Source organism: Alexandromys fortis, unplaced genomic scaffold (genome assembly GCF_014885135.2).
Source record: "Alexandromys fortis isolate MF-2015 unplaced genomic scaffold, M_Fortis_MF-2015_v1.1 scaffold_92, whole genome shotgun sequence".
NCBI classification, from domain to species: Eukaryota; Metazoa; Chordata; class Mammalia; order Rodentia; family Cricetidae; genus Alexandromys; species Alexandromys fortis.
In genome coordinates, this window is record NW_026067972.1 from 5,576,490 (window position 1) to 5,590,983 (window position 14,494).

The 14,494-nt window shown below is 42.1% G+C and overlaps 1 protein-coding gene across 1 annotated transcript in view; it reads left to right on the forward strand.

The window, feature by feature from the left end:
- Rnf38 (ring finger protein 38) overlaps positions 1 to 14,494 on the forward strand; it is a 106,747-nt gene that overhangs the window by 61,583 nt on the left and 30,670 nt on the right. The window lies entirely within an intron of this gene.

Sequence of the window (14,494 nt, forward strand, 5' to 3'; positions counted from 1 at the left end):
TATAAATTTGGTTTTTAGAGACAGGGTTTCTTTGTGTAGACTTTGAGACTGTCTTGGAACTAGCTCTTGTAGAACAGGCTAGCCTCAAACTCACAGAGATCCGCCTGCCTCTGCCTCCCTAGTGCTGGGATTAAAGGCGTGTGCCACCAGTGCCCGGCTAAGGGTATGTATTTTTAGCAGTCAATGCAGAGGAAACCTGATTGCTTCAGGGTCAGTTCTTTTCCATACATCTTGTCGTAGAGAGACATGCTGCACCATACATACATGTGCTGTAGCTTTCTATGTCTCATACGATCTGTTTTCCTGTTCTCACTCTGTTGGTTCTGGGCATGCAAGGTTAGTAATCTTGAGTTCCTTGGCGGATGGCTCTTCAGCCTGGGTTTTCTTCCACCCCCTCTCATCCTCACTAGCTGTTCTCCATTATGCTAGTGGCTGTGGTCCTTCCTCTACAGTCCCTCACTTCACAGTGTTTGCACTCACTCACTGCCCTAAAGCCCAGGAGGGCTTCTTAGACTTTCAGAGCGCTTGGGTTTGGATGGGCCTTTGCTGCCCCCTTCTGGGTTTTAGCAACTGTAATTGGAAGTTGCTACTAATTAAATTTTCCTGTGTTAACATTTCTTGTGAAACTGCTTATGTGGATGGTTTGTAGTGTAGTCTTGGCCTGCTTGTTAGGCTAGGCTGTTCTGTTCATTCTTTATAAGCTTTCATCTTACCAGGTTTTCACCTGATTTTAGTAGAAAAAATACTTTTAGGGATGAGAGTAAGCAAAACTTCATGAAAAGTTTTGAAGTATTTTATTATTGTTGGGTTTTCTCCCACCTATTTCCCCCCTTTCCTTAAAATTTTATGCCCCATTTCTCCTTAGGAGGTTGCCTATTGAGAAAAATGGAGTTACCACTTCAGTGATATATTTACTTAGCAATTGAACTATTAACTACATGTAGCATGTAGCTCATGTGTCTCTTGTCAAATTTTATTAAGACTCAGTTTAGGCAGAAGAATCAGGTAGGTACATAACTGCAGGGTAGAGTGATTAATAGGACATTAGGCCACAAACAAAAGACCACTAACTCGAGAATAGAGGTTGAGTTTGTTGGATCAGGGTCACCATCAGGATATCTGGCAGTGGATGTGAGAACAGCTCAACTCCTGACAGTATTAACCATTAGAATTCAGAGGCTTCCAGCAAGAAGGCCTTGCCCTGGATATCTACATGGGTATTTTCCATATGAACGTTTTTTCAGTATTAGGACAACTGATTCCTTTCTTTTGAGAAGGGTCTCAATATGCAACCATGGCTATCCTGAACTCACTGTATGGACCAGGCTCACTTCTTTTCATAGAGTCTTTGCCTCTTAAATTCTGGGATTTAAGATTTGTGGCACCATTTCTGGCTAGACAGGTGATTTTTCTTTCCCTCCCTCCCTCTCTCCCCTCTGCCTTCTCTCCTTCTCTCTCTCTCTCTCTCTCTCTCTCTCTCTCTCTCTCTCTCTCTTTCTTTCCTTTCCCTTTCTCTCTCTTTTCCTTTTTTTCCTCTTTCTCCTTCCTTCCTTTCTCCCCTCCTTCAATCAAGAGTATATTTTCTGTACATTAAGTCAAATCATTCAGCAGGACAAATTTGGTAAAATTTGAATAGGAAAGAAACAGTAAACTATTACAATTAAAATTTGTTTCGACATTTTCTTTCAGGGAGGAGACACCACACTTCAACTTAAGAAAAATACTTTACAGTCCAGGTCCTTTTTTTCTTTTTATACATTAGGTCATGAATTTGTATGGAATGGGCTACAGCAGCTCACAAAAGTGTGCTTCTCTGGGTGGAGCAGGCTGATGCTTCGGCTGAACCCAGGTGCCCTTTTCTTTGGCTTCCTTTCTCTTCACCCGCTTCAGGAAGCCATCTCTGCTCTTTGAGTGCGTGATGTCCTCAGTCCGAACATTTATCTTGGCAAGAATCTTGCCCTTAGCTGTTTACAATGATGCCCACGGCATGCTGGGTAACATTGTAGACCCTTCCGGTTTTGCCATGGTAACACATATGGGCCATTCCTTTATGAACAGCAGTGGCCATTTCCCTGACGGCTGCAATATCACCCTTCTTGTAGATTTGCATTACGTGGCCAAAGGAGTAATTCCGTAGAGAACATAGCGAGTGCCCCTCTGTTGAAATATGAGCGGTGGGGCTGCGTCCCCAACACCCCGGCCGCTTGGCTAGCTCATGCCCGAAATAACAACACGCAAACTGTATTCATTTAAGAACTGCTTGGCCCATGAACTCTAGCCCTTACAGGCTAATTCTCGCACCTGGACTAGCCCATTTTTAATAATGTGTGTAAGCACCCCAAGGTGCGCTTACCGGGAAGATTCTAGCCTCTGTCCATCCTGGGAGAGTTGAGCATGGCGTCTCTGCTCCGGAGAGCAGAGTCTCTCTGGAAGCAGAGCAGAGTCTGACCTCACTTCCTCTTCCGCCCAGAATTCTATTCTGTTTATTCCGCCCACCTATCTTTTAACCTATCAGGGCCAGCAGTTTCTTTATTGCTCAGCCAATGAAATCAACAGATTGATATGACACTCCCACATCACTTCCTCTTTTTCTGTTTAAACAATAAAAAAAAAAAAAAAAAAAAAGAAGGCTTTAACTTAACATCCAAAGCTCTAGAAATGACAGAGACATCTCGCTGCCTGGACAGTCACCCAAAGTTCCTCTGTACCGTTGGGGCATCCATCTTCGGCCTACAGGCCCATAGTTTCCAGCAGACATTTCCACAAAGCAGGAAATTTCAAAGGCAGTCACTATCTGCTTGTCCTGAAGAATGTCTTGCAGACTCTTTCATGAATCAGGAACCCCGAAAGATCATCTCACCTTTAGGCAAGTTCAGCAGTCCTCTCTCTGCGGGTTCTCTGTGTCCAGTTTATGCAATAGTCCAGGCAAGAGCAGTTTCTTGCCCAAATGGCTATCAAACTCCATAAGGATCCTCTTCGATGCCCATCTTCCTCTTGAAGTAGATTGGTGCTGCCAGGAGCAGAGTGTCTCATTGTCATGAAAAGTCCTAAGTTATTAAAACATTTAAAATGCCATATTCTATAATCTTTGAAAAATATGAAGAATGCCTATCTAAAATATATCTATGCACATCTAGAAAATCTTAACTAACATAACTACAAGCTTAACTACTATTAATGATTATTCATTAACAACCTATATACATTCAAAATTGACCTTAAATCTCTATCAATAAAGCAAAATCTATACTAATGCAAATTATTCATATCTATATCATATCCCCCTTTAAATGTAAAAGAACATTTATAAACCATATTTGGGAACATGGGCGCAGTTTTTTCTCTCCAAACTGCTTCCTGCTGAATGGGGGCGTCGTTAATTAGGTCTTTCATGGTATAACCTGTGTGCTAGTTTCATCTCAGTTGGCAGTTGAGCGAAGCAATTTTCTGAAGGTATTCACAGCAACCGTTCAGGAGGGCGTGGTCCATCATACCATATCGGAATAGAAGAAATGAACAGGGTCTCATCCTCTGTGAAAACAAAAAAAGAAACTCCTTTCCAAAGTATCATGTCCTTAGATCCAAATTTCAAAGTCAAGGCATCAAAATCTCTACGTTGGATTAGTTCAGCAGCATTTATAAACAAATATCTTTTGGCAGCTGTTGCTCCTTCCTCAGCATTCAAACAATTCAAAGAGAGCATAATAGTATACAGTATCAAGATTCTCTGTGTATTTTCCATCTTTGTACGCTTTATTTTAACCTCTATTTCGTTTATTTTTAATTTTATATTCTCTGTATCTCTTTGACCTGGAATAACTCTGTAGACCAGGCTCTCCTTGAACTCTCAGAGATCTGCCTGTCTCTGCCTCCCAGGCATTGGGATTAAAGGTGTTTGCTACCACACCTTGAACTCACAGAGATCTGTTTGTCTCTGCCTTCTAGGCACTGGGATTAAAGGCGTGTGCTACCACACCTTGAAGTCACAGAGGTCAATCTCCCTCTGCCTCCCAAGTGTTGGGATTAAAGGCGTGTACTACCACACACAACTTCTCTTTTTCTTACTTTTTTTTTTAAAGAATTTTAACTTTTAGTTTGCATATTATTTTCAACACACTGTAAATCATTTAAAAATTTTCTTTGTCTTTGAATCTCTTTACTGTATATCTCTCTTTTTCTGACCACACGAGCCTTTAAATTACTGAGCAATATGAGTAGGATTAAAGCTGTGGCTTTGCCAGGTAGATCCAGTCCATTCCTTAGCTTTCCAGCCTCATGGCGGAGATACAGGCTGTAGCCGTGTTTATAGCCACAATTCTATGGCGTTTCAAGGTCCCTGCCAGCCAGCGAGCTACAATAGACAACAGTCAAGTTCCTCTCCCTGTAGTCGGCCCTCCTGCCTCAGTCAGAGTTTGCCCTGGCAGGACGGCCCAGAAAGCCGGCATTTTAAAACAGCACAACTTTTTTTCCTGCTACGGCTGAAAACTGAAAAGCATGCCTTCAGCTTTTCGTCAACACCATTTAAGTGTTTCGTGGCACGACCTCTTAATGAGCTGCAGGGTTTTGCAGCTGAAGCTAAGTCAGGAAGCCTCTCTTAGATGAGAGCGCTTGCTTGCCTCTAGCAAGCGGAGCAGACCCAAGAAATTTCTGCTACCAAGAAAACATGCTTCACTCCATTCTTTCCCAAGCTTTCTCAGGCTTTTTGTGGATTCAGTTAGCCACACGTCTGGGCGCCACCCCTCCTCTTTCCATTTGTGTTTGTCATTTTGGTGAGTTACTGGAGGACGGCTGCTTGAGCCACAAGTGATTCTTCATGTGCATTTCTTAATCAGGCTTTTAATGTCTTAAAATAGGACATGACCTTTTTTTCTCTCCTTGAACTTTTTTGCCATCCAGCATCTCTCCATCATGGGCATCTGTGTCAGACAAGTAGAAATGAACTGCCTTCAAAGGACTTACAGTTCAGTGAGGGAAATCGGCATCTAATAAATACTGCTTTATTTTATCATACAAATATTTAAACAGAAAAAATATGGCCTGTAGCCTCAATGGCCTTTTTCATAGATCAGTTCTTCAGATAACCATTATCTTGATAGTCCTTAGTATGTAATAAAGCAAATTAATCTGGAAAACAGATTTTATGTTTACCACTTGACAGTATAAAGTAGTACTTCTCTAATCTTGTAATTATTGTTGTTTGAGAATATATTTATAATGCTTTCCAAATTCACGATTGGGTGTAGTTTTCCTAAAGCAGATTGTGAACACTTCTGTGTTGTGTGTGTGTGTGTGTACCTGCATGCTCATCTATCCTAATATTATAGTTTTTTTCTTCTTAGTTAGAAATAAAGACTAAGCATCTAAAGCTTTTCTAATTCCAGGTACAGGTTGGTAGTCAATGAATTTTCCCAAATGTTTAGATGTTTAGAGAAGGTATGGTACACTGGTCCTACAGACCTTCATTCATTTCTAGAGCACAGGAGAGAGAGAGAGAGAGAGAGAGAGAGAGAGAGAGAGAGAGAGAGACTGACTCTGTCTGATCCTTCCTAAACCTAACAAAAATATTTGTAATAAAATCTGGACATTAAAAATGGAAAATTATAGGTATGCACAAAGTAAAAGTCTAAAAGAATACAAGCAGACCAAATCCACCAATATTTTAAAAGGACAATATAATAAAACCAAAATGGATTTATTAGCAATATAAAGTTGGTTCAATAGCCAAAACTCAACCAATGTAATTTATACATTAACAACAAAAAATATGATGTACAAAGAAAGTTTTGGCAAAATGAAGCAACCATTTACATGCATTTTCAGCAAATTAGAAATAGAAGACATTTCTTAAGTTATTAACAGGATCTACCAAAAACTCCATACGTCAATGTTGACAGTTGTTTAGTAGAGATTTACATATGAGAAACAAGGTCTTACCCTAGCAATTTCCCTCTGCACTGGAGAGTAATTACCGGCTAGTTCAGTAAGACACTAAGATGGATATATGTTGGCAAGGAAAAAAAAACTAAGGAGATTTATTATTTTTGGCTGAATATTCAGAATTTAAACAGGACTGTATATTTTTAAAAGGCCTCAAGTGTTGATATTATTTAATAACTGAATTAGAGGAAACATTTGGAATAAACCCAAGAACTAAAATGTCAAGACAGTTACAGAATATTGTGAAGCATCATTGAGAAACACTTGAGCTCAGCAAGGAGAATGCGTCACCTTGCTCAGGTGTTGGAGGACTCAACATTATCAAGCTGTCATTGCCTTGTCATCCATCTCCAGATTCAGTGAAGCCCTAATTAAAATCCTTATTTTTCTTTCCCTCTGGGCTGTGCAGTTGTAGAAACTTCCCACTATAGAAAGATTGTTTTGTTTTTACTTTTGTTTTTATGTTTTGTTTTTAAAGCAGCACTGCCATTGTACAAAAAGAAAGCAAATAAAGGCTTAGCAGGACTATTGTTGAACTACGACTCAGATATTTCAGCCCCACCACATTAAGGTTGTCTGTTGTCCCTCATGAAAAGCATGCCACTTGCTATGTTTTTATCAGATTTGGGAGTTAAGGAAACATTTAGAAGCTTTGTGGAGGGGCAGTGCCTCTAGTCGCCTTTAACCCCAGGAGAGGCAGCCAGAGCTTCACAGGGACCTGCTAGCTCATTCCTGCTTCTCTGTGGTACAATTATTGCTAGAATTTTGACTCCGCAGTTGCTAAGCACCTGAAATTGTGGGCATTGGATTTAGGGTCACAATAGAACACAATAGGTGTTCAGTCTGATACCGATGACAGATATACACAGTTACCATATGGTGTTATTAACCAGCAATGTATAAGGTCCAAAACATTTTAGTTTTGTTTATGTTACCCTACCGATGCCACTGAGACGCAGAAGAAAGGAGAAAGGTTTAAGCAGTCTAAGGAAGTAGAGTCTGGCTTGATTTCCTTTCTGTCTTCTTTCCCCTCCTCCTACCCCCACCTTTTCCATCCATCAATTTCAATTTCCATTCAACGAATTTCTATACAGTAGTACAGGAGGACCGCAACCTCTCAGAAGTCCTTTCTCAGCTTCCCAGTGTATGAGACCGCCATGCCCTGTGGAGTCTGGGTTTTCTGCTCATTGCTCCTTTGTAGTTTCACTTTACCTTTTAAATATCAACTTTTAAAGACTTCCAATTTGTATCTGCTTAAAAAGGCCACTGCTTTCATAATTTCCAATGACGTTCCGCAATCTTTTTCCTTGTATTTATAGGGTTTGTCATTCTCTTTTGGGTCTTGAATTCAATCGTGAGCCAGATTTATCAGATTCGTCCTGAGGATCGGACAAGTTAGATACAAGCCTATTTGCTCTGTTGTGAGACCCTATGTCTACATCAATAAAAATTCCTATTTCTTTCGTAATACATATTGTGAGATTTACTGTTCCGCTGCTGAGTTGCTGGCTGGAGCGGGCGCTGGAAAGCGCTGCCCCACCTCTCCACTTTCCAGTGCTGGTCCAGGGCGGGGCTGCGCAGGAGCGCTGCGCACCAGCTCTGTTGCCGGAACTGGCCCGAGCGGCCTGGACGTGCAGCCCCGCCCCCGCGGGTGGAAACAAAGGGGGCTCGGCGCGGGGGAAGAGGCGGAGCTCTCTGGCGGTTCTGTGTTTGGCTGGCGAGGTCTGTGCGGCCGTGGGGAGGGGCAGGCGTCCGGAATCCAGAGGTGGGAGACCTAGCGCCTGGGGTATCTCCTGCGCGCGCAGCGCTAGCTACTGCGCCGGCGCGGCCGGTGCCGGTCCGCGAGCGCCGAGGCGGGGTGCAGTGAGGCGGGGTGCAGCGGGGCGGGGCCCCCCTCGTGCAGCTGCTGCTGGCGGCTGGTCTCAGGAGGCCGGGGCGGTTGGGACGCTGGGCGGAGAGCATGAGGCTTCCGAGGCGCTAGCCGGCTGCTTCAGGGCTGGGCGTGGAGCCGTGGTTTCCTGGCGAGGCCCGTGTGATGGTGCCAGGCGGAAGGAAGCGCCGTGACAGCGCCTCAGTCGGAACCCAGGTTCCGGGGGCGAGCACGCCCGGGGACGGTGGCTCTGGCGAGCTGGCCGCGGGTGGGGCGAGCGGTCACAATAGGAGGCAGCGGCCCGGCCCGGAGCGGCGGGAGCAGCCCCGCAGGGCGGAGCCTCCCCTCGCAGGTATTGGCCGCGGAGGCCGTTGGCTTCCGCGTGAGGGCGGTACTGGCTGCGGGAAGTTGGGAGCCGGCGGGCCGCGCTTGGCGAAGGTTTCCCCGGCAGCCCGGCGCTCTTTGTTCCCGCCGCGGCGGGGGACCGGCCCGCCCCTGCCTGGCCAAGACGCAGGTGAAATGATGTCACCTGGGAGAACGCAGAACCCGATCGGAGGGGTCCTCTCTCGCGGCCTTCTGCCTCCGCGGGTTTCTGTGCGTTCTCCGTTTTTGTTCTCAGTGGATGGAAGTTTTTCATTTCAGGGCTGAAGAATGAGAGAGGTTGGTTTTTGGAACGGGAGTGTTTCGGGTTATTGAAGGCTGACCAAAGAGAACTTAAGTTATTTTCCTGTAATACGGCGTGGACAGCGCTTTTGTGTTGCTGAAATGGTGTGTGCTATTCAGTAAAGTTGAGCACGCTTGTTCTACCGAACATAAGAGTTGAATACTCAAAAACAGTTATCGCTAGCGTCGTATTAATTGCGATTAAGCGGTGAACATTGAAATGTATTTTGACGCTCGCACATAATAGTTTATTAGAATCTTTAAGCCTGCCGTTTTTTCCTGTTTTCGCATAGTATTGTAGTAACATTTACCTACCAGTCTATAAATAGCAAACAGCTTTATAAGTAGACTTTTAAGAATTCCAATCACATTTGAATCATAGCAAGTCGAAATAAAGTAAAATTTTGTTCATTTGGGGTAACGCTGTCTAGTGGAGAAATCCAACTTATGAAAAAAAACAAAAGATCAAAACGTGTCAGATATGGTGCAGAATGTGAAATACTTGACAACAATTTTGACAATTCTATCACTGAATTGTACACTTGCTATAGAATATCTCCTGGTTTACAAATGTACTACTATAATGTATTTTTCCTTTTGAAAACCTGCTCATCCTAAGCCTATTCATTTAAGCATCTACTGTAAAGTTGATTCTTCTATTTTTCGGTATGAATTACTCCTTACAACTACCTTTTAAGACACCACTGGTATTTAACTGCAATTCTTTCTTAACCTACAGGGCTTTTCATTAACTTGTGTTAGCATTGCCAGGCTGGCTGTGCTTGTATTTTTACTTAGGTTAAGTAAGGGAATGTGGGTGAGAAATCCTTAAAATAAAAATCTCAAAAATGGTTATATACCTGAGCAAGGTAGAAACACGATTAGTCAAGATGTTTGTTGTTCCATCTGTTCTGCATTTTGTGCTGCCTTTAGTTTGGTTTGGCAGCACTGTTTTGTAATCCCTTTTATTGAGAAAGTAGTTCTTGATTTGTTTGGATTGTCACATGGTGTCTAGGGCTCCTTACACATTTTCTGCTTGTTTTCCAATTAAGTGCATGTATGAATATAATTTGACTTCTGCTTCATTTCATCCATAGCTGGCTTTCATTTTCTCTGCAGGGAACACAAGTGTTGTAAGTGTTCATTTGTACCATAGAGTTCTGGTTCTATCCCATCTGTCAGTAGGTATTATATCTATTATGACATTGTCTAAAGGAAATAAATGAGTGAATTCTGAGTAGTAACTTAAAGAGGAATTTAAGCAGATGAAGTCCAGGGATGATGCAGGTGGTCTCATTTTCTCCCAGCTGGGCTGTATGTGTTTCTCTTCCCTCTCCCTTACTGTTGTGCTATGGAACTCTGGGCCTGGAAAAGGAAAGGGAGCAGTCTTCAGTTCTTTTTACCAGCCTTAGTTTTGAATGCTCCCCAAAAGATGTAGATCCACTTAATTTTGTCTTAATTCAAGAATGGGGATAAGTGTTAACACATGAATTTCAGTGCTGAACAGTAGTGATCGCCCTCTCTGAAATGGGTTATTACCAGTTTTTACCCCAATTAATGCCTGGTGACTTCAAAAAATGACTCACCAAAATGTGCAGAGGTCAGAGGACAACCTTAGGTATTGATCTTTAACTTCCATCTTGAGACAGGGTCATTTGCACACTGCTTCGCACACCAAGCCACCTGGCTGAAGAGTGTCACGACTCTCCTGTCAGCTGCTCACTTCACCACAGCAGCACAAGGGTTACAGATGCACGCTGCTCTGCCAGGCTTTAGGTGGGCTCTGGGATTGGAACTCAAGACCTCATGCTTGTCTAGCAAGCACATTACTCACTGAGCCATGTCCTTAGCACCCCAAGTTTTTATTAGCCTATTTCATTCTAAACAAATTCATACCAAACTTGTGACAATTCAGAGAAGGTAATTTGATTAGTTTGGGAGATTATTCTCTCAGTCATATTCTGTGACACACACTTCTAGGTAATAGTGACACAGTGCTAAACACAACATATGTTTTCTTAAAATTTATTTCAGATTTATGATGTTCCACATATTTACCCATAATTTTTGTTTTGTTTTAATTCAACTTGTAAATTGAGACAAGGTCTCCTACAGATCAGACTGGCCTCATTTACTGTGTAGCTGGGGTGGTTTGCACTTCTGATCCCCCAGAGCTCTGCAATTAGTTATATGCCATCATGTGATGTAACACTTTATATTTCTATAATTTAACCCCCCCTTGCTTCAAAGCACATATTTTAGTTTCAGTATTTCTTGGTTTTGGCCTTTTATTCCATAATTTATTGCATTTGTTTATTTATGCAATTAATATATACATCAATGAATATGCTGAAGTTTAATTGAAAGGATTTCAGAAAATCCAAGGAATAACAAGTGATTCAGGAAAGAAATTACAAAATACAAAAAAGTACAAAAATATCGTAAAGTTTTTAAAAATTGCATTCATTTAACATGTATGTCTCACCTATAATAGGATGCATATATGGATCCTAGGAACTAAACTCAGGTGGTTTAAAAAAAAAAAGTCAGCCCAAAAGACTGTTGAATCTCTATTCATTTTATGAAAAGCAAAACAAAACTAATGAAAGCTACCATTAGAAACAATTTTAGAAGAAATGGTGTCTGTTCAGTGTGTTAAATCTCCAAGACAAAAATTAAATTGTTGGTTATTGATGTAATAACTATCAAATAGAAGGGCCCCATTAACCAGAAACTATCATAAACTTCTAGTGCATTGATGCTTACCATGTAAAATTGGTCTTCCTTCCCAGATGTTCTGTTAGTCATGGAGTTAGTTATGTGTAAACAAACATTGAAAAAACAAGAAGGTTTGAGGTTGCAGATGTTCTCCCCTCTCCTGCACAGGGTCCTGTGCAGATGCATCCTGAACATTGTTACCACATGTCAATAATGCTCAACAGTTGCAGACCAGACACAGACAGAATTGTATCCATTTAGGACTATGGTACAACCTTAAGGTTATCCAAGGAAAAAGCAGTGAAATTATGACTTGAACAGTTTTTATAAAGTAACAAGTTAATTTTTATATTGATTGATTGTTTTGTTTTCCAAGACAGGGTTTCCCTAGAACTCAACTTTATAGACTAGGCTGGCCTTGAACTCAGAGATCTGCCTGCCTTTGCCTCCCAAGTGCTGTGATTAAAGGTGTGAGCCACCACCACAATGTTGTTTTTAAAGTCAGACTACAAGATAGGGCTTTAAAAATCAACTAACCAGACAAAACCTTGCGTGAGACGCCCTGGTGTTAGTTAGCTACTGGGTCTTCTTATCTTCCCTGGCTGGAGTTCAAATTCTTTAGTTTGAAATCATTGGTTGATAGAATGTGGTGTTTCCCATTTACTCGTTGTCAGTTGGTAACTTCTCCAGCCCCTAAGCCTGCTGTCCTCAGTTCCCTGCTCTGCGGCTCTCTTCTCTCTCATCCTCTGAGTGCTGACAGGAGAGCTTCCTCTAATTATGTCAGGCCCTCTTAGTGATGGTTTCCCTCCTGATTAACTTAAAGCCCCCTTTGGAATCTTAATTACTCTGAAAAGCACTCCTATTTTGGTGCCTCTCCTCCTCCAACCCCCATTAATGGAATCTGCTCTATCAAGTGGAACAGGGAGGATTAGATTGGTGAGAATTTACGGTGACATCTTATATAGAAAGTTTGCTTACCATATATAACACAGTTTCTCTGTGTACCAGCTCTGGCTGTCCTGGACCTCGCTCTGTAGACCAGGCTAGCCTTGAACTCACAGAGATCCACCTGCCTCTGTCTCCCGAGTGTTGGCATGCATCACTACCACCCGGCTGGAAATAATTTTTAAATTATTTTTTGATGATTTATTATTTTTTATGTGCATTGGTGTTTTGCTTGTGTGTATGTCTGTGTTAGATCCTCTGGGAACTAGAGTTACAGACAATTGTGAGCTGCTGTGTGGTGCTAGGAATTGAACCAGTGTCCTCTAGAAGAGCAGCCAGTGCTTTTTAACCTCTGAGCCATCTCTCCAACCCCTGATGATGGAAATCTTAAAATCTCCAAAGGATCAAAGAATGAAGAATAAAGTTGACTCTGATTTCTGTTTTACCAGCCAGGTTCTCGTACTTGTGATTTGTAAGTGAATAAAACACGCTGCAGCTCGGAGCACTGACTGCTCCTGCAGAGGACACCAGTTTGAAACCTAGTACCCACCTAGCTCACAACTGTTCAGGGGATCCAGTGCTTTCCAGGGGTATCTGGCATGTACGTGGTGCACAGACACCCACAGACAAAACATTCATATATTTTTCTAAAGGGGGAAAATGCTACATAATTTACTTACTGTGGAAATAAAAAGCCTAAGAGAATTATAAGTAGAGTACAAAACTCGCAGAAGAACAGCTCATTTGGGGGAAGTTTGAAGTTTCTTATTGAATGATGATCAAGAATGGCAAATACACCTCTAATCTGCTTTGGACTTGTTTTGTTGTTGTTTTGGGAAAAGGAGTTGCTGTGTAAGACTGGTCTGGAAACAGCCCTATCTCAGCCTCTAGAGTGCTGTGACCACAGGCATAAGCTATTTGCAAAGCTGAAAGAGCTTTCTTCTTTTGCTGCTGGAAATCAAATCTACCTTTTTACTTTCAGACCAGGTCTAAGGTCTAGTCCAGTATTTGTTTGCTTTCCAGCATTTAACGCCATCTTGTAGTCACTACCCGCACCTGTTTTGTCATGCCCTTGTCACATGGATCTGGTGGTGGTGGTGACACATGTGGAAGGATAGCTTCTCTTTCCCACCGTGTGGGCTCCAAGGGTCTAACTCAGGTCATCAGGATTGGGGCAAGGGCCTTTATCCACTTAGCCATCTTGCTGGCCTTTGCATTTTTAATTAAAATAAACTCATTGGGGTTTTAAAAAAAGTCTTTATAGCTTAGTTCCTTTAAGTGTGTGTGTGTGTGTGTGTGTGTGTGTGTGTGTGTTTGAGTTTAAAACATTCCGGCAGGGGCTGGAGAGATGGCTCAGTGGTTAAGAGCATTGCCTGCTCTTCCAAAGGTCCTGAGTTCAATTCCCAGCAACCACATGGTGGCTCACAACCATCTGTAATGGGGTCTGGTGCCCTCTTCTGGCCTGCAGGCATACACACAGACAGAATATTGTATACATAATAAATAAATAAATATTAAAAAAAAAACATTCCGGCAGTACATAATCATAAAGGTAAAGAACATTAGCAAATCATGTTTACAAATACAAAGATAAACTAGTTTCTGTCCAAAAACATTTTGTGTAGTAAACTAACAAGTACTCTCTTCTAACTTGTGGGTGGTGGTAGTGGGTCTTCAGCAGTATTTTTCTTCTTACCACTAGATAGAATTGTGTGTCAGGTTCCTAACACCAACAACAGAGTTAGAGGCGGGCTAGAGAAGACATTCAGTGTCATGTTGTCTGCTTTTCTAGCCAGCATCTTCTTTACTGCTCACCAGACTAAAAATGTCAGTTTCCGTGCTACCCTGCTCTCTGCCAGTTACCAGAGCACAGCACTTGGTGTCTACTGTTAAAAAAATACTTGCTATAGAGTGATTTACTTGTTTCTTTTTCTTCCCCCTTTCTTCCTCCTTTTATAGCATACTCTTCTTGAAGGTAGGAAACTATGCCTTTCTTTTTGTTTAGTGCCTATCACCAAGGAGATTCTTAAATCTAACACTGAGGGAAGGAATGAGGCAGTAACTGTAAAGCCCAGACGGTATTGAGCACATGGTTGTTAGTGTAAGGACAAGCAAGACCTTAAACTTGGAGTCCCCAAGGAGAATTTCACTGTCACAGCATACTGGAAGAGTGTCAAGGTTCTAAATGCTACAGATTAAGCATCACACAAGTTTAAGGGTGTTTAATCCACAGTCTAGCATTAAGTGGTAGTTGTTTACTTTCAGGCTTATGAGTTTATCTTTGGTTCCTTAGCAAAGCTTCTAGTTTTCTGTTTTTGTTGTTTGTCCTTTTGTTACTGTTTGAGGATCTTTCTTCTTCTT